The sequence below is a fragment of the Aethalodelphis obliquidens genome, unplaced genomic scaffold, assembly GCF_003676395.1.
Source record: "Aethalodelphis obliquidens isolate GAN/ISIS:26980383/991018 unplaced genomic scaffold, ASM367639v1 scaffold4, whole genome shotgun sequence".
Taxonomy (NCBI): Eukaryota; Metazoa; Chordata; class Mammalia; order Artiodactyla; family Delphinidae; genus Aethalodelphis; species Aethalodelphis obliquidens.
The window spans coordinates 8,232,043-8,259,883 of NW_020837948.1; the positions used below are offsets into that span (position 1 = coordinate 8,232,043).

The following is a 27,841-nucleotide window of genomic DNA, read 5'->3' on the forward strand; positions in this document are numbered from 1 at the left end:
ACACGGGCCTCTCACTGTTGTGGCCTCTCCCATTGTGGAGCACAGGCTCCGGACATGCAGGCTCAGCAGCCATGGCTCACGGGCCTAGCCGCTCCGCGGCATGTGGGATCTTCCCGGACCGGGGTACGAACCCGTGTCCCCTGCATCGGCAGGCGGACTCTCAACCACTGCGCCACCAGGGAAGCCCAGTGACAATGAATTTTAAAATCCTTTTATTTCTAAAAGGATGTTTGTCTTAAAGTCAATTTTGTCTTACTTCACATTCTTTTGTTACTGCTTGCATGGTATATCTTTCTTCAGTCTTTTGCTTTCAACTTCTCTTACACATTAGATATGTCTCTCCTTTTGGTTTTTGGTTTTTGGCCGCGCCATGTGGCATGTGGGATCCAAGTTCCCTGACCAGGGAGAAAACCCGTGCCCCCTGCAGTGGGAGCTTGGAGTCTCAACCACTGGACCCGCAGGGAAGTCCCACTCCTTTTGCTTTTTAATCTAGTCAGACAGCCTTTATCTTTTACTTGGAATGTTTCATTGTTTTTAATTCAAATGTAATATTACTGTCATATTTTGGATAAATTTTATCATCTTACATAGTGACTTTCATTTTTCCTGCCTGTTCTATTTATTTATTTTTGTTCTTTTGGATTAATTTTTGGGGGTTTAGTTTTTTTTTTTATCATTTTTTTCATCTCTACTAGTTTGGAAAACCTCTAGCTAAACCAAACAAGGGAGTACCCTTCTACACTGAGATCCCTTAAATCCCTCTGGCCAAACTTAAGGAAGGGATGGGACTTTGGCTCCCCCTACCCCGAACACTCCCCTCCACCAGCCCAGGAAACTTTTATCAAGTTGGGCAAGAGACCTGACACTAAATCATCTTGCAGTTGTACCCTGTGTCCTGAATCCTTAAGAGTCTGAGCTTTTGAAAGTAAAGCCTTTTCTCTGTTTCTCTGAGGTAACATCCATCCTTGGGAGTCCTATGTGCTTCATATTCCATCTGCAGGAATTGGGGAAGCCTTGTGGGGCAACATAATTTACTGGGAGAACAAAACTAGCTTAATATTTGCCAGTGTTCTCCTTTTACTTAATTGTCATCAGGTCTTCCTTCCTTGATTTCTTGGGAAATATGGGAAGTTAATAAGGAAAGCAAAAGCCTAGGGACCACAAGTGACAAGGAGGGGGACTGAGGTCTGGGTAGCAGTTCTGTTCTCTCCCCAGCCTCATCTCTCCTTTTTTTCTGCTCCAGTGTGTGCTGTGAGCCCACTGCCCAATAAGGCTACCCTAAAGAGAGCACTGCTGGAGGCCTTGCTCCCTCTGAAGCACATGGGCATTCAGGTCTAGTGATTTCACTCTCGTGCTCCTCAAAATGCTTCAGAGTTTCTCTGTTGCCTGGTGCTCAAGGTCATGGCTTCTCGTCCCTCCAGCCTACTCTCCCATCACTCCCCTTGCCCCTACAGCTCATGCTCCTTTCCCTCCCATCCAGGCCTGTACTCACTTGTTCTTGCACTCAAGAACGAATGCTGGTGTCCTCCCCTACCTTCCCACACCTCCCTCCTCTTGCCCTCTCAGGCTTGAGCTCAGACACTTCTTCCTCCAGGAAAACTCCACAGCTGGGTCAGACACCTACTCTAGGGTCAGAAAGCCCCAGTGCTTCCTCAGTGGATTGAAGACTTTATTCTCCTTTTCTTTTTTTTTTTGCCACTCCACGCAGCTTGTGGGATCTTATTTCCCTGACCAGGGATCAAACCTGCGCCCTTGGCCATGAAATCGCGGAGTCCTAACCACTGGACGACCTCTTTTAATGGCCATTTGTCCATCTTTCTCACTACACTATGAAGACTATGTCTTCTTTCCTCTTATAATCTCAGCACCTAGCTCAGTGCCTAGATGACAGCAGTCCTATCATAAATTCTTGTTGACTGACTGGTTAAATGTCTTCTTTCCTTTCTCTCTGTTCTCTTTCTCTCTCTCCTTCCTTTCTTCCTTCATGACTTGTTCATTCATGTCTTCTGCCCATTTTTCCACTGACATCTCAAGTATTTTCCTTGTAAGAGCTTTCCATATTAGCAACACTTTATGTAATATTTGTGGAAAATATTTCCTCCAGGATGTTAAGTACTTGTTAATGTAATTCAAGGTGATTTTTCACACATAGAAGTTTTAAATTTGTATGCTAGCAAATCAACTGGCCTTTTTTGGGTTACGTTTGGGGGGATATTGTGTAGTGGGTGACATGAGGGAGCCTTCTGGAGTACTGGAAACGTCCCAGATCCTGATCTGAGTGTTGCTTACAGAAGTGTATACATATATAGAAATTCACTGAATTGTACACATAATACCTGTACATATTATTACATGTAAGGTATAACTCAGAAGTTTAAAAATCCATTTACCATTTTATCTGTGATTTTTTTCACTGACTTTTTTGAAAGCAGTTTTATTTAGATACAACTGACATACAATAAACTGCACATTTTAAAATTGTACAATTTGATAAGTTTTAACATATGAAGGCAAGTGTAAAAGCATAACCACAATTAAGATCATGAACATATGCATCACTCCAAAAAGTTTCCTCATACTCCTTTGTAATCTCTTCCTTCTACCCATTCACTACTATATGCTTTACATTTTCTAGAATTTTATGTAAATGGAATCATACAGTATGTTGTCATTTTTGTCTGGCTTCTTTTAGTCAGCATAATTATTTTGAGAGTCACCTGTGCAGTTGCATGTATCAATAGTAACTTCCTTTTTTTAATGATTTTTTATTGAAGTATAGCTAATTTACAACGTTGTTTTAGTTTAAAGCATACAGCAAAGTGATTCAGTTTTATATGGCTCTTTTTCAGATTCTTTTCCATTATAGGTTATTACAAGATATTGAGTATAGTTCCCTGTGCTAAACAGGAGGTCTTTGCTGTTTACCTATTTTATATATAGTAGGGTGTATATGTTAATTGCAAACTCCTAATTTATCTCTGCCCTACTCCCCACTATCTCCTTTGGTAACCATATATTTGTTTTCTATGTCTGTGAGTCTATTTCTGTTTTGTAAATAAGTTCATTTGTATCATTTTTTAAGATTCTACGTATAAATGATATCATATGATATTTGTCTTTGTCTGACTTACTTAATATGATAATCTCTAGGTCCATCCATGTTGCTGCAAATGTATAGTACCTTCCTTTTTATTGCTGAGTAGTGCTTCATTGTGTGGCTGGTCAATAATTTGTTTAAACATTTATCTAGCCATGAAAATGTGGGTTGTTTCCAGTTTGGGAGCTACTATGCATAAAACTGCTATCATTCAAGTACAAGTCCTTATGTGGATATATACTTTGATTTCTCTTGGATGAATTCTTTCATTGCTTTTTGTTCTTAGAAAATCCTCTCCCACCAAATGAGAGGATATATATTTTTTCTTCTATTATTTTTTTTTTAACATTTCGTTTTAAGCAGCTGGAATTAATTTTGTTGGGTAGTGTGAGGTAGGGATTTTAACAGGCTTTTTTCCCCCCCAAATAACCATTTTGTCCATCACCAATTTAATGAAGAATTGGTTCCTTCCTCCTTTTTTTTTTTTTTTTTTTTGCGGTACGCGGGCCTCTCTCTGTTGTGGCCTCTCCCGTTGCGGAGCACAGGCTCCGGACGCGCAGGCTCAGCGGCCATGGCTCACGGGCCCAGCCGCCCCGCAGCCTGTGGGATCTTCCTGGACGGGGGCACAAACCCGCGTCCCCTGCGTCGGCAGGCAGACTCTCAACCACTGCGCCACCAGGGAAGCCCCTTTCTTGATTTATAATATGTAATTACCCTCCCCACTGTAATTCCAGGAATTGGGACAATTGCAGGAAATGCCCTTTCCCACTCACATCCAGGCCCCTACAATATCCCTCAGTTATTTCTGAGTATCCCCAGAGCATATATCTTATGATCACACAACTCATGCTGATGAAGTTCACACACTTGCTCAGATATTAAAATCATTCACACCCAGGTTCAACTCTCCACTGATGATTGGCAGGAGATTTGGGCATCTGTCCCATTCATGCAGTGATCCAGACATTGTCAGAGTGGGCAGACAGGAGTGACCCACGGTGAGGATGGCAAAGCCAACCCATGTGGCTACCCTTTTAGCCATAACCACTTCCTTCCTGCTTTACTTTGCAGAATGAGGCTGGCAAGAATCTTGGTTGTAGATGATAGGAGCCTTGAATGCCAGGCTGAAGGCTTTAATTTACTGATTCCTGCTCTGCACACAATCCTTGGCTGAGTGCTGAGGATATAGAGATTCCTTATCTTTAGGTCCTGCCCTAGAGGAGCTCACCAACAAGTAAACAGACAACTGTGGTTCCTTCCTTCTATCATTCATTCCACTAATATATTTTGATCACCAGCTAAATGCCAGACATTCTTCTGAGGGCTTAGTGTACATAAGTGAAAGATCCCTGCCCTTGTGAAGCTTGGCAGGGAGAAAGACAATACAACAATAAGGTCCTAATAAAAAGTATATGGTACATTAGAAGGTGACAAATGCTTTGGGAAATGTAGAGCAGAGTAAGGGATCTGGGAAAGGGTGAGAAGAGGAGGGAGGGATAATGAATTAAAATACGGTGGCCAAGGCGGCCCTTGGGGAACTTGGTGGCAGCCTCCTTCAGAAACACAATGTGGTGCTGAGGTCGTGGGAGCAGAGAGAAGTGTCTCCACCCAGCTGGTGGGGTTGATGGAGGGCTTGCAGGAAGAAGGCCCTGTGAACTGATTCTTGAAGGATAAGATGGGAAGTCAGCCAACAGGAGGGAAGATGGCCGGGAAAGGAGGAAGCAACATGGGCAGCGGTGACAGAGAGAGTGGCCCAGTGGAGCACCACAGACATGCTCTGGCTGGAGGGCAGGGTCAGATGAGGGAGAGGTGTCCATCTTGGAGCCAGTGGGTGCTTGAGTGAAGCTCTCAGCCCAGGGTGGCAGACCACAGGCAGCCCCTCAGTACGTGCATCTGCGCCCACTGCTTAGTGGATCGGTGATTTTTTCCAGAGCATGGAGCTGGAGTGGTGGGGAGCTCTGCCCCGCCTGTGCTGAGTGCAGATCTGCCCAGAGCTCTCTGGTCCCTCAGAGCCAGAGCTGCCACTCCCAGAGGTATCAAGCGGGTTGTCAGTAGGCACGCCCTGCTCTTAGGTCATCCACTTTGGGAAAGGTGGGGGTGGGGGCAGTGTGCCTGGCCCTGGGTCTCTGAAGCTAGTCTGGCAGGGCAGCTACTGAGACTGCAGCTGTGGCTTCTGATCTCAGAAGGAGGCAGGAAGCTGTGGCCAAGGCCCCAGCGACATTTGCTTCTCTAAAAGGAGAAAGGAAGTATGTGCCAGGAAACGTGTGCAGCAGCCCCTCCTTGGCCTGGGCCTGAGCGGCCTCAGTCCGGCTGAGTCCTGGATGTGACCCAAGGTCTTGTGATGGCAGCAGTACCCACTCCCTCCTAGATAGCACTGCCTGCCCTTGGAACGGCAGTGGCCAAGGTGGCCGCTGACATCAGGGACTCTGGGCCCCAGCAGTAATGGAATCTGTGACCAAAGGCCTCAGGGTGACTGGAGACCTCCCCACACACACCCCGCCCCAAGGCCTCTCTGGGCTGGGGTTTCCTGTGACTGCGGCCGCAGAGGTTTCTTGGGCCCCTTTTCTCTGACGCTTTTTCCATAGAACAGCTAGGAACTAATGTGAACCACCATCTGGAGCCCAGGTCTCTGAAAGCCTCATGGATTCTCCCCTGGGCCCTGTCATCTGCCTCCACACCCCCGCTCTGCCCAGAAGCCTGGTGGAGGACTCGGGGCTTCCACTGCAGTGGGACACAGCGTCCTACATTAGCAAGGCCTCAACAATCTGCTGCTGCTTCGACAGCCACAAACATTGCTGAGATTCACAATCTGTCCAAATGCAATGAATGTTAGGTCTTAGGATACAATAATGAACAAGACTGGGCCAGCCATCAAGGAGCAACCAGGAGAGGGAGAGAGACAGACAATAAAGAAGTGAACACATGCACAAAAAAAGACAATTTCAGACAGTGACAAGTGTCATTAATAAAATAAAACAAGGCACGGTGATAGAGTTTGACTGGGTGAGCATCATGAGGTGGTGTCTTCAAGCAAGGCCTCCTGAGGAGGGGACATCTGAGTCCACACCTGAGTGACAAGAGAGAAGCAACCACAGGAAGAAGTGGGGATATAGAAGAGCAGTGCCAAGGCCTTCCATGGGAGTACAGGGAGACTTTGAGGAAGAGGAAACCAGTGTAGTTGGGGAGGGGGCAGTGGAAGGGGATGAGTCAATAAGGTAGGCAGGGCTAGATCCCATACAGTCGTTAGGCCTGGTAAGGACTCTGAATTCTATTCCAAGTTGGAGGATTTTAAAGCAGGCTAATGATGTAATCTAATTTTAGGTTTTTTAAAGATTCATCTGGCTGCTGTGAGAGAGTGGACAGCAGTGGGACAAGAGTAGGAGAGAATGGATTCTCCATATATTTTGAAAGCAGAACTGAAAGAGTTGCTGACAGACAAGACACAGGGTGTGAGAGTATAAACGGAGTCAGGGATGAGTTGGAAGATTTGGGCTGAACCATTGAATGGATTGGGGTGCCATGAACTGAAATGGGGAAGACCACAGAAAAGTAGGTTGATAGGGTGGTAGGAACATGAGAGTTCTGTGTTTACTCTCATTTGGTCATGAGGCTCCAATTGGAGAGTAACAGAAAGTACAAGTCAAACTGGCCTAAATATCAAGTGGAACGTATTGACTCTAATAACTGAAAAGTCCAGAATTCAAGCATGTTTTGATCCATGGATCCTTAATCTGGCTTTGTCCTCAATCTGGCTTCCCTCATTGGGATAAAATGACTGTATTGTTTCAGTCTCAACACCCATCAGAAGAAGAAGCTTCTACTGCCTAACCATTAAACACAATTTCTAAACTTTTGTTCAATTTGATTGGATCAATTTAGATCACCAATCACTGTGGCAAATGGGAATGGGGTTATATTAATTGTCTTCACCAATCAGAGACCATCCCTGGAGGTGTGGACAGGAATATCAGCTTACAAAAGGGGGAGGAACAGAATGGATGCTGGGAAAGCAGCCCTAAGGTCCACAGAGCCATGGTTCATTAGAGATGCCACTTAGATGTACAACAGGAACTACCAAGGGGAAAGCTGGATGTAGGAGTCCGAAGCTCAGGAGAGAGGTCAGAGTGGGAAATAAACACTTGTCATTGGTGTATAGATAGTACTTACAGCATGAGCCTAGAAGAGGATACCTGAGGAGTTTAAATGCAAATCTGAGAATTCATCCCTGGGGCATGCCAACATTTCGAGGAAGGACTCTTCTAAAGAGAAGCCAGCAAAGGGAGAACAAAGGAGCAGCCAGTGAGATAGAAGGAAAGCCTGGGGAATGTGTAATCGTGGACTTAAGAGAGGAAAATATTCAGGAGAATGTTTTCCTTCAGCTGAGTTGAAAGCTGCTGAGCAAAAAAGCAAGATGAGAACAAAGATGTGGATACAACATGGTGCTCATCAACGACCTTGACAAGTGACACCTCAGGGACAGACTATGGGGTGAGGAAGTGGAATAGTGAATATAGATGACTCTTTCAAGGAGCTTGGCTGTCAATGGGGAAGAAAAAAGGTATGACATCTGGGAGGGTCATGAAATCAAGTAAAACTTAGGTCATCGTGGCTGGATTCAGTGCCCATGTGGTCCATGGAGTTGTGGTCCAAGGGGAGCAGCCTGACCACAGGACAGTCATTTTCTTCTCTGTTCTGGGATGAACTTGGACTCAGAGCAGCCCTGGGCTAGGAGGCCCTCTTTGCCCCTCAGACCACTTGGTGTTACAGCATGCAGCCTACGATATTGTGACTACCCACATCCACCTCCTCTCAACACACCAGGCTTGCACAGGGGTGAGCAGAGTGAAGTAAAGGACTAACCCTATTTACTGTGGCATCAGCACAGGAGGAAAGTCCTGGGTTCTGACAAAAATGACTGATAGGGAGTTGGGAGGGGTGGGCAGCAGTGCAGCTGGGGTTGGACAGAAATGAAAGTGAAGGATGAGGGACAGTTGAGGTCCAATGGCCAGCATGGTGGGAAGAACAGCATGAGTGCTGGAAAGTCATGAGACCCTGTTTGTGTGGGATGTATAAGGGTAAGGGCGATGAAAGGGGAGAACTGGGGTCGCAGAAGTTATTGACTGGAAGGGGAGGGCAGGAACAGGGTCCTAAAAGTCCAGGTCATCCTGGAGGCTGCCCTAAGATGATGGTGGTACCTGGCCTGGCAGAAGCCCTATAAGCTAGTCTAAGCTATCGCATGTGCCATGTTAATGTTTTGAAGTATTAACCTCCTTCTGAGCTTTGTTTCTTAGCTCATGCTGCAAAGAGGAAATACCAAACTCCACCGCAGAGCTTCATTCACACCAGTGAAAGAAACCACCTGAGGGATGGTCAGCATGCAAAGACCATCACTCTAATTCCCAGGGGCAAGATCTACCCATGGCTGACTCTGGGACCTCAGGTCTCTTGGGAAGAGAGACTTGACTTGGACGTGGCTGGATTGATTGTCACGGGAATGACAGGGGGGACATCTATAACAGCTGAGGGTGTGGGCAAGAATCTTGGCCACCATTGCCTGGACACTAGAAGGAGCCCAAAAGTGACAACATTTAGTAAATGAAAGTGAACAAGTGATCAAATGAGTGATCAACTCTGAAGCCCAGTTTCCAAAAAGGCAGGAGAGATTCAAAAAGGAAAAAGCCAGGTTAGGAAGGATTGAGTCAAATCAGTGAGCAACCTCTCTGTCCTCAGGGGAGGCTTGGGCCTCAGCCATGCCTGGGCATGTGAGGACACTGACTCATGGGAAAGACACCGTAATCAGGATCAATGTGATTTTGTGGGGGAGGATATTAGATAAACACTTATAAGATGTTCCTTTGCCTGGACTTTTCTTTCCTCCCACTGTTCACCCTGCGTTATCTGGAGCCCACACCCACTTCCGCTAGTGCAGTCCTTCCCCTGCATCCCCTCAGTCCATCCCCAGAGCAGCCAGCCCACGCCTACCCAGCCTGTCTTCTCTACAGCCACTGCCTGCATAGGTCCCACTCACATTCTTTGAAAAGAGATGACATTTTTTGATTTTCATTCTGGCTACAAATGTAATATATGTTCATGACAGACAATTTGGAAAACTCAGAAAAGTACCCAAAAGAGTACAAAAACCACCCTCAATCCCAAGCTTTCTCTCTTGACACATCATTTTGTGTCTTTTTTGACTCCCTTATATAAAGGGAGATGTGGTTATAAACCACATCTTCCTTTTTTTTTTTAGTTGGAACCATACTTAGAGTCTGGTTTATAAATTTTATAATGGAACGGAAGCTTTCATGAGAGTAGGAACGTTATCTTGTTCATTGCTGTTCAGTAGCACCTGGGAGTCGCTCAATAAATATTTGTCAGAAGAGTGGATTTTACAGCTTGTTTTCACTTAATGCCATGTGACCATTTTCTGGCATTATTGTGTATTCTCTTACGCCCTTATTTTTAATGGCTGCATGGTATTTTATCCTATGTGTATATAATAATTTTTAAAATATAACCCACTATTGGTAGATATTGAAGTTGCCTCAAATATTTTATGCTATAGGTAATATCAGGCTGAACATCTTTGACTATTCATATATAGCTATTGCTACACATTACTTTCAGAAGATAGATTCCTAGAAGTGCAATTCGTGGATTGAATGTGCTTACTTAAAACTTCTATACATTTGTCTAATTGCCCTGCCACCCCAAAAGGCTGATCCAAACACACGTCCTCAACCCTTTTCAGTGGAATCTATTACCATGTTTTAAACTTTGATAAATAATAGTAAACATGTACCTTATTTTTACTGAATTTTTCTTTGATTACTTGTGAGATTGGCTAATTTTTATGTTTACAAGCTATTTGTATTTTTTTTCTTTTCTGTATTGCTTAGTCATCTTCTTGCCCCTTATTCTTTTCAGGGTGTGTTTTTTCTAATTGATTTGTAAGAGCTCCTCATATAATAAATGTTTTTGAGTTGCAAAATTTAAAAATTTCATGTAGTATTTTTGTTTAGTGTTTGAGCTTTCTAGTAAATTGATCTATTTCTGTGCCACAGATTTAATTTTTGTGTGATTCATTATATTATTTATTGTGACATTTATTATTGTGGCAGTATTTTTTTTTTTTTGGTTGCACCAGGTCTTAGTTGCAGCACACACACTCTTTAGTTGCAGCAGGCAGGCTCCTTAGCCGTGGCGTGTGAACTCTTAGTTGCGGCATGCCTGTGGGATCTAGTTCCCTTAACAGGGATCAAACCCAGGCTCCCTGCTTTGGGAGCGCGGAGTTTTATCCACTGCGCCACCAGGGAAGTCCCTAATTTTTTTTTCTTTATTTTTTTTACTAGTTATCTATTTTATACATATTAGTGTATATATGTCAATACTGATCTCCCAATTCATCCCACCACCACCTGTCCCTAATTTTTAGTATTATTCTACTTTAAAAAATGTCTCAGCCAGTATTGTACATGAACATTCTTACCCATTTTGTTAAGTTTTAAATTTAACAAAAGAGATTAATTAAATGAGATTGCATTAAATGTAAATAAAACTTTGGGGAGAATTGATATCTTTGTAATATTTAGTATTTTAATCCAGGAATATCATTCATCTCTTCATTCATTGGAGCCTTCTTGCTCTTCATCTAGGTCCCGAACATGTCTTGTTTACTCCCATTTTCTATTTTTTTCTTTGTTGCTTTTGTAAAGGAAATATTTCCCTGTATATTTTCTGTTACATTTGTTTTCATATTTAATAAATATTCAATCACCTTACAAACACTCCTGGGTAGTACAAAAGTTTTTAGTTGCTTCTGTTGGAGTTTCTACCCTCTAGGTGCTCACTTTTTGGCTTTCCTCCTTCTCTCTTCCATCTACAGGTGGAGGAAGAACTAAGTTTGAGTACCTCAAACCAGAGGACAGATCAACATGGACTCCTGTCCTCAGAGGAATAGGGACGATCTTCCCCCAACGGGATCATTTGTGCTTGCCTTGGAAAGATGAGTCTGATCTGGATGCATAGATGTCTAGGGTGAAACAGGACAGACACGGTTTGCCCAGCCAAGGAACCACGGAATCAGGTCTCCTGGGAGGAGCAAAAACCAGGTGAAGCAGAGAGCACGTGGTAGGGAGTTGTGGGTAATACAGCTGGAGGTTCAGTAGAATCTGGTCATGGGCATTTGGAGCTAGCTGGAGGCCCTGAATTCCTGCTCTGGCAGGAGGACCTGCCCTTGAGAAACATGGTGATGGGAATGGGAGAGCCCAAGGAAGAAGAGGAGCTGAATGTGTATGTGTTGTTGGGCAGGGTCCGTGGAAGGGGGCCAGAGGGAGCAGAGGTGCCTGGAAGGAGGACCAGTCTGCTAATCTCCTTCTTCCTTCAAGCGCCAATGCCTGCTCTCACCACCTGAGGACATCCTTCCTGAGCCTTTCCAAGGGCATAGTTTAGAGGTCCATCCTCCCCACTCCCATAAGACCCATGCTGACTTTGGCACAAAAAATGCTGCCCCTAGGGCAAATTGTTTCTAATTCTCTGCCTGAACAGGTCCTGTTGGTGTTTACAACTGCTTCTTGATTTCTTTTTCATTCTGAAATCCTACAACACCCGACTTGTATTGAGTGTCTCCTGAAAGCCAGATGACTGAGCACATACCAGCATGAGTACTGAGTGGAGGAGGTGGCAGGTGGCAGGCCTCTCTTGGGTGGAGAGGGTGGCCTTGTGGGTTTCAGTCTGATGCTCCCACAGGTGAGCATCACCTCCCTTACTCTTTACCCCACGTTCTCTGGGAATTCACCTTGTGAAACTGTCCTCTCTTCAGTATACGCTTGGGCCCAGCATGTCCATCCTGGGTGATTTACGTTCCATTACCTTTTTCTTGTTTGGGAGCTTTCATTCTACAGATTAAAAAGATTTTTTGGAAATTATTTTGAGTGAGGTTGGAGTTGTACAGCACATGTATGCAGGATGAACTGGTATTTTGGTTGGATTCCCTGCTGTGTGTCATCACTGAGAGCTTGTGGTTCCCCCCAGTGTTTCTATGAATGCACAGGATATTCTCTTTCCTTCTCTCTGGGGTATGCTGCCACACAAACCACAATGAGGCTTTAATAGCTTTAGGGATGACAGCAGACTCGGGTTCCTAGGGTTATACTTGTCATCTTTTCCCACTAGAAAGTAGATTGGCTCCTGAATTCAAGTCTCCTCTTCCCAAGAAATTAACTCTTGCTTTTCTTTTTTACATAGGAAATCCTCTATTCCTAATTTTAAGAGATTTTATTGAGAAAAGATGTTGAATTGTTGTGGATTCCTCTTTAATATGACTTTTGCCAATGTTCCTGTTAATACATATAAAGGAAAGAACACGGGCTTGGGAGGTGGATGGCTTTGGACAAATCTCAGGCTAGCTGTGGGATCTTAGGCAAGTTACTTCAGCTCTCTAAACCTCAATATCCTCATCTGCAAAATTAGGTATTTTAGTACAAATGATTGCAAGCAGTAGTAACCTGCCCAAGCCATCTAAAGATTGATTAGAGGTCACTGGGAAGTACCTCATATGCTCCAAATGCAGGAATGCACCTGAGCCTCCAGGGCACCCTGGAATCAGAGATGCAGCCACAGTTGGAAATGCAGGTCACCAGAAGTTCAGAATCTAGCATGGACTGGCTAAAAAAATCTTTCCCTGGGGATTTGTTTTGAGATGCAACATAGTTGAGCCTGAGCCCTCTTCTGGTCTTGTTTCTCGCACTGATTTCCCTCACCCCTCACTGGCCCATAGAGAACTCAACAATGAATTTCTCTGTTTCTCATCTCTGCTTCTCTGGGTGTATTTGCTTCATTTTTCATGTTCTCTGCAGATGTGTACTCTCTGCAGAAAAGAATTAAAATTCCAGTTCCAAGTTCCCAGGGAAGAACTAAAATGGGTCCAGCGATTGTTCCAGTTATTGGTCATTTTGACCAATCACTGGTGACCAGGGTACAGAGTCACCTGTGTGAACATGACAGCCCCCATTGTAAAGCTTTGGATGGATTGAAGGTCATAGTGAGAGCAACATTTCCTAAAGAAGCTGCTGCAGAGATAATCCTAGCATCCTTATATCTTAGAGTTGCTAAGGGTAGAACATGAGCTCATTGTGTAATTACACCTGGATAATGCTCAACAAATCTTTAGGTACTGCCCTGACTGCTTGTTCCATATCAGCCTGGTACACTGGAGATAGATTGTATTTTATGTTAGTGGAAATTCAAGTTACATATTTAATCATCAGTTAACATTTTATTTAGGATGTATTTGGTGCCCATATTTATATCTGATATTGGCCTATTTTAAAAACGTATTTATTTATTTATTTTTATTTATTTTGGCTGTGCCAGGTCTTAGTTGCAGCACGTGGGATCTTTGTTGCAGCATGCGGGATCTTTAGTTGCGGCATGCAAGTGTGATCTAGTTCCCCGACCAGGGATCAAACCCAGGCCCCCTGCATTGGGAGCAGAGTCTTACCCACTGGACCACCAGGGAAGTCCCTGACCTATCTTTTTTTTTTTTAAATTTATTATTATTTTTTAATTGAAGTATAGTTGATGTACAATATTATAAAGTAAAATGTGTACAATATAGTAATTCACAATTTTTAAAGTTTATATTCCATTTATAGTTATTATAAAATATTGGCTATATTCCCCATGTTGTACAATATATTCTTATAGCTTATTTTATAGCTAATAGTTTGTACCTCTTAATCCCTTACCCCTGTATTTCCTCCCCATTCCCTCTCCCCACTAGTAACCACTAGTTTGTTCTCTATATCTGTGAGTCTGCTTCTGTTTTGTGATACTCACTAGAGACCTATCTATTTTTAATTGTTTAAAAGTTTGATGTCACATCAACTTTTGGAATTCTGTCTATATTTACTTCATAAATTGAATTAGATGACAAATAATGTTTTTATATGGTTTCAAATACTTTATATAATATAGTGATTATTTATGTCTTCAAATTAAATAAAATTCTCCTTAGGGGGTAATGGATAAGCACGTTAGACTGGGAGTCAGAATGTCCGTGTTTTGGTCTTTGTCTTAATTTTCTGTGTGACCTCGAGCAAGTCCCTGCTCCTCCCTGGGCCTCTGTGGGATTAGGGAGGACGGGACAGCTGGCTCAGATGTGTTGAGCTCCCACTTAGGTGGCTCTTCTGGGGAGTCAGCCACAGGTCCTTGGGTTTTTTTTTTTTTTTGGCAGCCCCCTTCTGCACCTTTCTGGTGCCTTCTAGGAGATTTCTAGCCAGTAGTTTTTTCCCCACCTATTTTTTTTAATTGGCATATAATTGCTTTACAATGTTGTATTTGTTTCCACTGTACAACAAAGTGAATCGGCTATATGCATACCTATATCCTCTCCCACTTGGACCTCCCCCCCACCCCCCCCCATCCCCATCCCACCCAGCTAGGTCATCACAGAGCACTGAGCTGAGCTCCCTGTGCTGTACAGCAGGTTCCCACTAGCTATCTCTTTTACACATGGTAGTGTATATATGTCAGTCCTAATCTTTGAAGTGGTTTGTGTTGTGCTCTTGTTTCTCTCCTGGCCCTGAGGGTACCCTCTCAAAGCACTGTTTTTTGTTATCTGTGGGTCTGAGCCCATGTGGGCAGTGTCTTGGGCATTGATTTTTTGGTTCCCTGTAAGAAGCTCTGAGACTGGGAAGCAGCCTGACTCCATCCAGGAGATGTACCATCCTGTTCTGAAAATTCACTTCTCCTTTGACTTCCCAGCACTGGCCCCTCCTCGATAGCTCCTCCTTCCACCACCTCTAAAAAGGTCTGCCTCTGTCCACCTCCTACCCTCTATAACATCTTCCTGGGCTGCCATGGGTCACTCTTAAGGTCCACATGGCCACCTCCAGTCCTGACCATGTGGACTTCTAATGGCCACCAGAGAAGGGGAGGACTGGGGCAGATGCCAAGAGACCACAGGTCAGGATGTGAGAAGTCCAGTAGCACTGACCCTCTACTCACACCTTGTAGTTCATGCCATGTAGGAGGGGACATCATTCTGATTTCTGTCATGATCTTCCCATGACATGCTTCTCCCTCTCAAACATCCCAACCCTTTCTGAACCAAGAGAGAGCTCTGGAAATACTTCTTTTTATAATAGATTTTTTTCTTGTTGCAAAAATGTCTATTCATTGTAGCAAATTTGGTAAATTCAAAGAAAAGAAAAAATAACCCCTTATAATCCGACCACTCGGTGATAATCACTATTAACCTTTCTTCCATTTTTCCCCATGAATGTATAAATGCTTTTAAACATAATTGGAATAATACTGAATATATTGTTTTATAACCTGCATTTTTCAACTGGCCACATGCCACAAACATCTCTCTGTGTCATTGTTCAGTCTTACTGCATCATCATTTTTTTAAATAATGTATTTTATTTATTTATTATTTTTTAAATTTATTTATTTATTTATTTTTGGCTGCATTGGGTTTTCATTACTGCACGCGGGCTTTCTCTAGTTATGGCGAGTGGGGGCTACTCTTCATTTCGGTGTGCGAGCTTCTCATTGCGGTGGCTTCTCTTGTTGTGGAGCACGGGCTCTAGGCGCACAGGCTTCAGTAGTTGTGGCACGCAGGCTCAGTAGTTGTGGCTCGCAGGCTCTAGAGCGCAGTGTCAGTAGTTGTGGTTCATGGGCTTAGTTGCTCCGTGGCATGTGGGATCTTCCAGACCAGGGCTCAAAGCCGTGTCCCCTGCATTGGCAGGTGGATTCTTGCTTCTGCCTTGTTTCAGCAAGATGGAGCCCACGTGTAGGACTCTCTCCCACTCATTGTTGGCTTTTGAATCAAAGGCTCATGAGGGTTCATCTCACTGGTACAGTCTAAGTCACTTATCTACCTGTTCCTGAAAGGGAGACTGGAAAAGAAAGTTTTCTGGATTCTACCTTGGGAAGGAGGTACTTACAATGTGTATACAATCAAAATATCAAAATATCAAAATATAGGAGAGTGTTCAAAAATGTTGGAGAGCTCAAATAACAGAGGGTCTATCACTATCAGAGAAGCATGGCCCGGATGTCCTAGCTGCAGGAAAACCTGGGCCCAAAGTGGCTGAGTCCATCCTTGACTGGCTCTTAGGGTCACTAGCAGGCTGGACATAGAGTGGACATGAGGTCTTGCAGAACAGAAAGTTGCCACTTGTGACGATAAAGAGGCAGCAGATTTATCACTAGTTAGTCCTGATGCCCAGAAGCCTCTAGATCCGCCCCCACTTGTACCAGTGAACACAGAGAGGGACAAACTTGCTCAGGGCTGCACAGCATGACAACATCAGAGCCAGGACTGGGAGTGCTGTCCTATGCCCCACTTTGATGCCTGGCAAGATTTAAGAGCCCAACTCAAATATTTTCCTCCTCCAGGAGGTCTCCCCTGGGTTGAATGTGTGTTATCACGTTCACCACCCTGGACTGCTGTTACTGCTGCTTCCTATTTGTCTCTCCTGCCTCTGCAGTGCCCAGGAGGGGGCCAGGCACATTATTAGTAAACATGAGCTGAATGAATGAACAAATAAGAGTCTGGAGGCCAGAAGTGCTGTGTGACCTGAGGCAGATACTCTCACCTCTAGACTTCAGTCTCCTGCTCTGTTGAGTGGGATAAGGTTCTCTGCATTCTTTGGGTCAGGCCCTGTGCCAGGGCTGAGAACATGATCAGGATCATGCTTGCCTGCCCTCTCAGAGATGCTGATCTGGGAGGAGATGGCATGAACAGTGCCGACCACTACTGTGGGTGACCTTGCTAAAAAAGAGAAATCCAAGGGTCCTCCAGCCTGGCCTAGGTATCTCTGGGTCCTGGATTCCCTTCTGTTGGGTTCCATGGCTGCCACGCCCATGCAGAGTCACAACTGCCCAGGCTCACAAATGGTGCATAGATGGTTAACCACAGAGCAGGGAGGAGATCTCTGAAGCCCAGGATAGGAAAGAACAAAACCCCTTACCTAGTGATAGGAACAGGCCTAGAGACGAGAGGTCTTCCTGGTCTTCCTTCCCCATTCCTCAGGGAGGTACCAAGCCACGCTCAGTGAAAAAAAAGGAAAATAATAACGTTAAGCTGTAATGTGTCAGAGCTTCAGTACAGGTTTTTGAATTAAAATGTTTACAAGTAGCAGAGATAGCTGTAGGAATAGTAACTAGATGCAACATCCTGCAGGAGGCCAGACTAAATGTGTCCCATGACATCACTCTGGAGAGGAGGCTGCCAGGAGTCACACAAGGACCTGGAGCACTTCTGCACCTGAGTGCTGCAGAGGAAGGCTGGGCCTGGGGCTTGAGGCATGGCTCCTGGGCCACTTGCTCTGCGAAGAAATGCTTTGCTGGCCCTCTGACCTAGGAGAAGTTATCTGTCCACTTCTCTAAGATAATCTGATATGGGGACATACCTTCTTTCTGCCCAGCCTTCTGGTTTCCCCTGAGTTTCCTTCTGAGTACCAGAAGGTCTTTAGTTAATCTGCTGCTAGTGGGAGTAAAGGGATGGGATTCTGACAGCCATATGACACTCTCTTGGAGGATCCCTGGCAAGCTTGGAGCATGAGAGATTCCAGAGTCCCTGCCAGGCTGTGTCTGAGTTCAGCAGGAGCAGCTCTCCTAGGAGTCCAGGTTCTACGATGGGGAAGAAGGTGGAAGTGCCTATTATAAACACAGGAAGTGTCTCAGAGGTATATACCTGCACACTTGCATCCACAAGGTGTACATAGACAGGCTGGGCACACATAGGTCATATATTGGTACTACAGGCACAGGGCCCTACACAAACTCACACCCTAGCTGCTGAGCTGTGAGCGCACATGCACACAGGGAAGGTGGCCTCTGCTGGGTCTGAAGAGACCTCTGGCCTTTCCACCCTCCACTGCCTGACCTCTGCTCTCTGATTTCCTACCCTTTTCTTCCTGAGTCAGCTAATGCCTGGCCTGGGAGGGCTGCTTATAGACAGGGTTGGGCTGCCTGAGCACTGTCCTCGGTGCTGGAGACCTGGTGGGACATGCATATTTGAGAACAAGAAAGAGTATTGGAGGAGATGACCTTGAAATCCAGGTGTACGTGTCCACTAGAACCCACCAAAATAACTACACTCATTCTCCCAGAAGAATGTGCAACTGGGCTTCCTCCTTTCAATCCCAGACACTGAAACAGAAGGTGTCCAGCTGAAACCAAGTCTGCCTAAAACTGAGTTCCCTTACTGAGTTTATGATGATCTCTCTATCCAAAACTTTATCCCCTTTCTTGTCCCCTCTGATCTCAGTCCTCTGCTAACTGAACAGTAATCAACCAGTCAGATGACTATGATGTCAATAATGTCATTAATGTGCTAAAATTGCTATTATAGATACCATCACTTATGTACAAACACAGATTGTTTCTCCAGGGCAAGATGAGCTAACAGACCCTGAGTCATGGACCACCTGGCAAGAGAATCATGAATCAGAGGCATCCTGACTCACAAAACTAGGATTAAGAAATGTCACAAGATGATTAATTCCAGCCTCTTTGTTCTTCCCCTTTTAAAAAAAACCCTAACTCAGAGACCAAGTTGGAGTGGATTTGAGGCTTATCTTCCACTCTCTTGCTTAGCACTGTGCAATAAATGCTGTACTTTCCTTTACCACAACCTGGTGTCGGTAGATTGGTTTTGCTGAGCATTAAGTGAGTAGCCCGGAGTTTAGTTAAGTTACAATTTTTACAACCACAAAAGGACCACCATCCTGTGTAGACATCTCACCCATGGCACATTGGCCCCTGGCCAGTGGTGGCTCTCAGATCCTGTCTAGCAGCTGCCTGAACGCTTCTGTCTCATGGAGAGCCCTGAGGGCTTTCTGCTGACTGGGCATGGTTGGCCGATGGAGCTCTCAGTTATGTGGTGAAAGACACAAGTCACTGGCTTGTTGAGAGGTCTCTGGCAAGTAGCAGAGCTCATGTGTGACAACAGCAGGGTACTCTTCTCTGATGCATTTGCCTTCATCTTTGGCAGGGTATTGGTTGGGATTTTCCCTTTTGAATTAGGGAACTGTGACCCCGAGAGACCACTTTGCATTGGTTGGTTTGTTTGCTTGATATTTGACAACGCTGGCCGTGAACAGCTAATAATAGGTAATCAGAGCTCTTTTCCATCTTGTAGCCCCCTAGGGTGTATTTTACAGAATTGGGAAATTTTAGTTATGCATCTATGAAAAGAAAAAAATTGTATTTTATTGTAACACTGCTTAACTTCAGTACTCCTTAAAATCAGGAGAACAATGGCCCCTAATGGCTCTGTAAATTATAATGCCATTTATCAACTAGAACTGTTTTGTAAAAGGAAAGGAAAATGTGATGAAGTTCCTTATGTGTAGGCTTCTATGCTATTGTATTGCAGTGAGCCTTTGGGAACTTGGCTTTGAGCCTTTCGGAACTGGTTTGACTTATCTCGGTTTGACTTATGTACGTGTGCGAGTGTATATTTGTGTTGAAGCAGGTGCACTATTTTAGTTGGCAGACCCGGGCAACAAAAGTTCAGTTCCTAAAAACAGCCCTTTATGACGCATCCTATGAAATTGGACCACCTTATTTATGGTTCTGTGACTAAAGTCAAATGTATATTGGTAACACCACATGGTCACAATATTCTTTAGGCTCTGGAGAAAAATGACCAAGACAAGGCTCATTTAACAATCCAAAACTGGTTTTGCTGGCTTGATAAAACATCTTTTCAGAACTTTTACCCTAAGGGAACAAGTCCTTCTAGGGGAAAATTGCTTTCTCTCCCTGTGCCTTTGAGATGTAAATGTTCTAACAGGCTCTCAGGAACTCACCTTTATCTTATCTAGACCATCTCCAATTCTTGAGACTGAAGAAAAAAAGGGAAAAGAGGCCTTTTAAAACTTATTCCAACTAGTATTTATAACTAGTGAGTTTTATATTGTAATACCTGATTCAATACTAAGTTTTAAAATGAAGCGATGAAATCTCTGGTTGTGTCTCTCTATATGTTTATGTGTGCATTGTAAATATATGTCTTTATATTTGGATGGTCTTACCAAAAAAATTTTTTTAACATCTTTATTGAAGTATAATTGCTTTACAATGGTGTGTTAGTTTCTGCTTTATAACAAAGTGAATCAGCTATATGTATACATATATTCCCATATCTCCTCCTTCTTGTGTCTCCCTCCCACCCTCCCTATCCCAGCCTTCTAGGTGGGCACAAAGCACGGAGCTGATCTCCCTATGCTATGCAGCTGCTATGCAGCTGCTATGCAGCTGCTTCCCACTAGCTATCTATTTTACATTTGGTGATGTATATATGTCCTTGCCACTCTCTCACTTTGTCCCAGCTTCCCCTTCCCCTTCCCCGTGTACTCAAGTCCTATGTCTGCGTCTTTATTCCTGTCCTGCCCCTAGGTTCTTCAGAGCCTTTTTTTTTTTTGGATTCCATATATATATGTTAGCATACGGTATTTGCTTTTCTCTTTCTGGCTTACTTCACTCTGTATGACAGTCTCTAGATCCATCCACCTCAGTACAAATAACTCAAATTTCATTTCTTTTTATGGCTGAGTAATATTCCATTGTATATATGTGCCACGTCTTCTTTATGCATTCATCCGATGATGGACACTTAGGTTGTTTCCATCTCCTGGCTATTGTAAATAGAGCTGCAATGAACATTGTGGTACATAACCCTTTCTGAATTATGGTTCTCTCAGAGTATATGCCCAGTAGTGGGATTGCTGGGTCACATGGTGGTTCTATTTTTAGCTTTACAAGGAACCTCCATACTGTTCTCCATAGTGGCTGTATCAGTTTACATTCCCACCAACAGTGCAAGACAGTACCCTTTTCTCCACACCCCCCCAGCATTTATTGTTTGTAGATTTTTTGATGATGGCCATTCTGACTGGTGTGAGGTGATACCTCATTTTAGTTTTGATTTGCATTTCTCTAATGATTGGTGATGTTGATCAGCCTTTCATTTGTTTGTTGGCAGTCTGTATATCTTCTTTGGAGAAATGTCTATTTAGGTCTTCTGCCCATTTTTGGATTGGGTTGTTTGTTTTTTTGATATTGAGCTGCACGAGCTGCTTGTAAATTTTAGAGATTAATCCTTTGTCAGTTGCTTCATTTGCAAATATTTTCTCCCATTCTGAGAATTGTCTTTTTGTCTTGTTTATGGTGTCCTTTGCTGTGCAAAAGCTTTGAAGTTTCATTAGGTCCCATTTGTGTATTTTTGTTTTGATTTCCATTTCTCTGGGAGGTGGGTCAAAAAGGATCTTGCTGTGATGTATGTCATAGAGTGTTCTGCCTATGTTTTCCTCTAAGAGTTTGATAGTGCCTGGCCTTACATTTAGGTCTTTAATCCATTTGGAGTTTATTTTTGTGTATGGTGTTAGGGAGTGTTCTAATTCCATTCTTTTACATGTAGCTGTCCAGTTTTCCCAGCACCACTTATTGAAGAGGCTGTCTTTTCTCCATTGTATATTCTTGCCTCCTTTACCAAAGATAAAGTGACCATATGTGTGTGGGTTTATCTCTGGGCTTTCTATCCTGTTCCATTGATCTATATTTCTGTTTATGTGCCAGTACCATATTGTCTTGATTACTGTAGCTTTGTAGTATAGTCTGAAGTCAGGGAGCCTGATTCCTCCAGCTCTGTTTTTCTTTCTCAACATTACTTTGGCTATTTGCGGTCTTTTGTGTTTCCATACAAATTGTGAAATTCTTTGTTCTAGTTCTGTGAAAAATGCCATTGGTAGTTTGATAGGGATTGCATTGAACCTGTAGATTGCTTTGGGTAGTATAGTCATTTTCACAGTGTTGATTCTTCCAATCCAAGAACATGGTGTATCTCTCCATCTGTTTCCATCATCTTTAATTTCTTTCATCAGTGTCTTATAGTTTTCTGCATACAGGTCTTTTGTCTCCCTAGGTAGCTTTATTCCTAGATATTTTATTCTTTTTGTTGCAATGGTAAATGGGAGTGTTTTCTTAATTTCTCTTTCAGGTTTTTTGTCATTAGTGTATAGGAATGCAAGAGATTTCTGTACATTAATTTTGTATCCTGCTAATTTACCAAATTGATTGATTAGCTCTAGTAGTTTTCTGGTAGCATCTTTAGGATTCTCTACGTATAGTATCGTATTATCTGCAAACAGTGACAGCTTTACTTCTTCTTTTCTGATTTGTATTACTTTTATTTCTTTTTATTCTCTGATTGCTGTGGCTAAAACTTCCAAAACTATGTTGAATAATAGTGGTAAGAGTGGACAACCTTGTCTTCTTCCTGATCATAGAGGAATTGGTTTCAGTTTTTCACCATTGAAAACGATGCTGGCTGTGGGTTTGTCATATATGGCTTTATTATGTTGAGGTAAGTTCCCTCTATGCCTACTTTCTGTAGCGATTTTATCATAAATGGGTGTTGAATTTTGTCAAAAGCTTTTTCTGCATCTATTGAGATGATCATATGGTTTTTCTCCTTCAATTTGTTAATATGGTATATCACATTGATTGATTTGTGTTTATTGAAGAATCCTTGCATTCCTGGGATAAACCCCATTTGATCATGGTGTATTATCCTTTTAATGTGCTGTTGGATTCTGTTTCCTAGAATTTTGTTGAGGAGTTTTGCATCTATATTCATCAATGATATTGGCTTGTAGTTTTCTTTCTTTGTGACATGTTTGTCTGGTTTTGGTATCAGGGTGATGGTGACCTTGTAGAATGATTTTGGGAGTGTTCCTCCCTCTGCTATATTGTGGAAGAGTTTGAGAAGGATAGGTGTTAGCTCTTCTCTAAATGTTTGATAGAATTCACCTGTGAAGCCATCTGGTCCTGGGCTTTTGTTTGTTGGAAGATTTTAAATCACAGTCTCAATTTCAGTGCTTGTGATTGTTTCTATTTTCTATTTTCTATTTCTTCCTGGTTCAGTTTATATTTTATATTTTTATATTTTCTATTTCTTCCTGGTTCAGTCTCGGAAGGTTGTGCTTTTCTAAGAATTTGTCCAATTCTTCCAGGTTGTCCATTTTATTGGCATATAGTTGCTTGTAGTAATCTCTCATGACACTTTGTATTTCTGCAATGTCAGTTGTTACTTCTCCTTTTTCATTTCTAATTCTATTGATTTGAGTCTTCTCCCTTTTTTTCTTGATGAGTCTGGCTAATGGTTTATCCATTTTGTTTATCTTATCAAAGAACCAGCTTTTAGTTTTATTGATCTTTGCTATTGTTTCCTTCATTTCTTTTTCATTTATTTCTGATCTGATCTTTATGATTTCTTTCCTTCTGCTAACTTTGGGGTTTTTTGTTCTTTCTCTATTTGCCTTAGGTGTAAGGTTAGATTGTTTATTTGAGATGTTGTTTCTTGCTTCTTGAGGTAGGATTGTATTGCTCTAAACTTCCGTCTTAGAACTGCTTTTGCTGCATCCCATAGGTTTTGGGTCATCGTGTTTTCATTGTCATTTGTCTCTAGGTATTTTTTGATTTCCTCTTTGATTTCTTCAGTGATCTCTTGGTTTTTTAGTAGTGTACTGTTCAGCCTTTATGTATTTGTATTTTTTACAGATTTTTTCCTGTAATTGATATCTAGTGTCATAATGTTGTGATTGGAAAAGATACTTGATACGATTTCAATTTTCTTAAATTTACCAAGGCTTGATTTGTGACCCAAGATATGATCTGTCCTGGAGAATGTTCCATGAGTACTTGAGAAGAAGGGGTATTCTGTTGTGTTTGGATGGAATGTCCTATAAATATCAATTAAGTCCATCTTGTTTAATGCTTGTGTTTCCTTATTTATTTTCCTTTTGGATGATCTATCCATTGGTGAAAGTGGGGTGTTAAAGTCCCCAACTATGAATGTGTTACTGTCGATTTCCCCTTTTATGGCTGTTAGCATTTGCCTTATGTATTGAGGTGCTCTTATGTTGGGAGCATAAAAATTTACAATTGTTATATCTTCTTCTTGGATTGATCATTATGTAGTGTCCTTCTTTGTCTCTTGTAATAATCTTGATTTTAAAGTCTGTTTTTGTCTGATATGAGAATTGCTACTCCAACTTTCTTTTGATTTCCATTTGCATGGAATATCTTTTTCCATTCCCTCACTTTCAGTCTGTATGTGTCCCTAGGTCTGAAGTGGGTCTCTTGTAGACAGCATATATACGGGTCTTGTTTTTGTATCCATTTAGCCAGTCTATGTCTTTTGGTTGGAGCATTTAATTCATTTACATTTTAGGTAGTTATCAATATGTATGTTCTTATTAGCATTTTCTTAATTGTTTTGGGTTTGTTTTTGCAGGTTCTTTTCTTCTCTTGTGTTTCCTGCCTAGAGAAGTTCCTTTAGCATTTGTTGTGAAGCTGGTTTGGTGATGCTGAATGCTCTTAGCTTTTGCTTGTCTGTAAAGGTCTTAATTTCTCTGTCGAATCTGAATGAGATCCTTGCTGGGTATAGTAATCTTGGTTGTAGGTTTTTCCCTTTCATCACTTTAAATACGTCCTGCCACTCCCTTCTGGCCTGCAGAGTTTCTGCTGAAAGAGCAGCTGTTAAGCTTATGGGGATTACCTTGTATGTTATTTGTTGTTTTTCCCTTGCTGCTTTTAATATTCTTCTTTGTACTTAATATTTGATAGTTTGATTAATATGTGTCTTGGTGTGTTTCTCCTTAGATTTATCCTGTATGGGACTTTGTGCACTTCCTGGACTTGATTGACTATATCCTTTCCCATATTAGGGAAGTTTTCAAATATAATCTCTTCAAATATTTTCTCAGTCCCTTCCTTTTTCTCTTCCTCTGGGACCCCTAGAATTCGAATGTTGGTGCATTTAATGTTGTCCCAGAGGTCTCTGAGACTGTCCTCAATTCTTTTCATTCTTTTTTTTTATTCTGCCCTGTGGTAGCTATTTCCACTATTTTATCTTCCAGGTCACTTATCCGTTCTTCTCCCTCAGTTATTCTGCTATTGATTCCTTCTAGAGAGTTTTTAATTTCATTTATTGTGTTGTTCATCATTGTTTGTTTTCTCTTTAGTTCTTCTAGGTCCTTGTTAAATGTTTCTTGCATTTTCTCCATTCTATTTCCAAGATTTTGGATCACCTTTACTATCATTACTCTGAATTCTTTTTCAGGTAGACTGCCTATTATTTGTTTGGTCTGGTGAGTTTTTACCTTGCTCCTTCATCTGCTGTGTGTTTCTGTGTCTTCTCATTTTGCTTAACTTATTGTGTTTGGGGTTTCCTTTTTGCAGGCTGCAGGTTCGTAGTTCCCGTTGTTTTTGGTGTCTGCCCCTAGTGGCTAAGTTTGGCTCAATGGGTTGTGTAGGCTTCCTGGTGGAGGAGACTGGTGTCTGTTTTCTGGTGGATGAGGCTGGATCTTGTCTTTTTGGTGGTATGACCATGTCCAGTGGTGTGTTTTGGGGTGTCTGTGACCTTATTATGATTTTAGGCAGCCTCTCTATTAATGCTTGGGGTTGTGTTCCTGTCTTGCTAGCTGTTTGGCATAGGGTGTCCGGCACTGTAGCTTGCTGGTCGTTGAGTGGAGCTGGGTCTTAGCATTGAGATAGAGATGTCTGGGAGAGATTTCACCATTTGATATTATGTGGAGCTGGGAGGTCTCTGGTAGACCAATGTCCTCAACTCAGCTCTCCCACCTCAGAGGCACAGGCCTGACACCTGGCCAGAGCACGAAGACCCTGCCAGCCACACGGCTCAGAAGAAAAGGGAGAAAAAAAGAAAAAGAAATAAATAAAATATTAAAAAAAAATTTTAAGTAATAAAAAAAAAGAGAGAAGAGAGCAACCAAACCAAAACACAAATCCACCAATGATAACAACTGCTAAAAAGTATAGTAAAAAAAAAAATATATATATATATATATATAGACAGACAGAACCCTAGGACAAATAGTAAAAGCAAAGCTATAGAGACAAAATCACACAAAGAAGCATACATATACACACAAAAAGAGAAAAAGGAAAAATATATATATATCTATATATAAAAAAAAATGGAAGAGAGCAACGAAATCAATAAACAAATCTACCAATGATAATAAGTTCTAAATACTAAACTAAGATAAACATGAGACCAGAAACTAATTAGATGCAGAAAGCAAACCCCAAGTCTACGGTTGCTCCCAAACTCCACCACCTCAATTTTGGGATGATTCGTTGTCTATTCATGTATTCCACAGATGCAGGGTACATCAGGTTGACTGTGGAGATTTAATCCGCTGCTCCTGAGGCTGATGGGAGAAATTTCCCTTTTTCTTCTTTGTTCACACAGCTCCTGGGGTTCAGCTTTGGATTTGGCCCCGTCTCTGCATGTAGGTCGCCTGAGGGCATCTGTTACTACCTGGACAGGATGGGGTTAAAGTAGCAGCAGATTCAGAGGCTCTGCCTCATTCGGGTCAAGGGTAGGGAGGGGTACAGAACGTGGAGCCAGACTGCGTTGGCAGAGGCCCGCATGATGTTGCATTAGCCTGAGGCATGCCGTGTGTTCTCCTGGGGACGTTGTCCCTGGATCACGGGACCCTGGCAGTGGTGGGCTGCACAGGCTCCTGGGAGGGGAGGTGTGGATAGTGACCTGTGCTTGCACACAGGCTTCCTGGTGGCTGCAGCAGCAGCCTTATTGTCTCCTGCCCATCTCTTGTGTTCAAGCTGATAGCCGCGACTCACGCCCATCTCTGGAGCTCGTTTAGGTGATGCTCTGAGCGCCCCCCTCCTCGTGCAGCCTGAAACAACAGTCTCTTGCCTCTTAGGCAGCTCCAGACTTTTTCCCAGACTCCCTCCCAGCCAGCTGTGGCGCACTAGCCCCTTTCAGGCTGTGTTCACACCACCAACCCCAGTCCTCTCTCTGGGATCTGACCTCTGAAGCCAGAGCCTCAGCTCCCAGCCCCCACCCACCCCGGTGGGTGAGCAGACAAGCCTCTTGGGCTGGTGAGTGCTGGTTGGCACCGATCCTCCACGCGAGAATCTCTCCACTTTGCCCTCTGCACCCCTGTTGCTGCAATCTCCTCTGTGGCTCTGAAGCTTCCCCCTCCCGCCCAGCCCTTGTCTCTGCCCGTGAAGGGGCTTCCTAGTGTGTGGAAACTTTTCCTCCTTCACAGCTCCCTCCCAGAGGTGCAGGTCCCGTCCCTATTCTTTTGTTTATGTTTTTTCTTTTTTGTTTTGCCCTACCCAGGTACCTGGGAAGTTTCTTGCCTTTTGGAAAGTCTGAGGTCTTCTGCCAGCGTTCAGTAGGTGTTCTACAGGAGTTGTGCCACATGTAGATGTATTTCTGATGTATTTGTGGGGAGGAAGGTGATCTCCAAGTCTTACTCCTCTGCCATCTTGAAGATCTCAGTCTTACCAAAATTAATTTCTAAATAGCTCTATTTAATCGGCTTAAAGGAAGTTGAGTGCATACATAATTCCTAGAAATATAAAAGTAACTAACCCCAGTGAATTTCAGGTTTACATGAACTGGGAAATATTTCATATTAAATTAATATTTGGTATTAAAGTTAGTTTAAGTGAACTGGTTTAATTAATACAGACATGTCGGGACTTCCTTGGTGGTCCAGTGGCAAAGAGTCCATGCTCCCAATGCAGGGGACCCGAGTTCGATCCCTGGGTAGGGAACTATATCCCACATGCCACAACTAAGAGTTCTCATGCTGCAACTAAAGATCCCACATGCTTCCAGGAAGATCCTGCACGCAGCAACAAAGATCCCATGTACTGCAA

At 43.0% G+C, this 27,841-nt stretch overlaps 1 protein-coding gene across 1 annotated transcript in view; it reads left to right on the top strand.

The window, feature by feature from the left end:
- Positions 1-11,009: 11,009 nt before the first annotated feature.
- The window catches only part of ACSL6 (acyl-CoA synthetase long chain family member 6), a 93,462-nt gene continuing 76,630 nt past the window's right edge, over positions 11,010-27,841 (top strand). The window contains exon 1 of the mRNA XM_027098222.1: positions 11,010-11,208. The gene's annotated coding sequence lies outside the window, so the exon portion shown is untranslated. The remainder of the gene's footprint in view (positions 11,209-27,841) is intronic.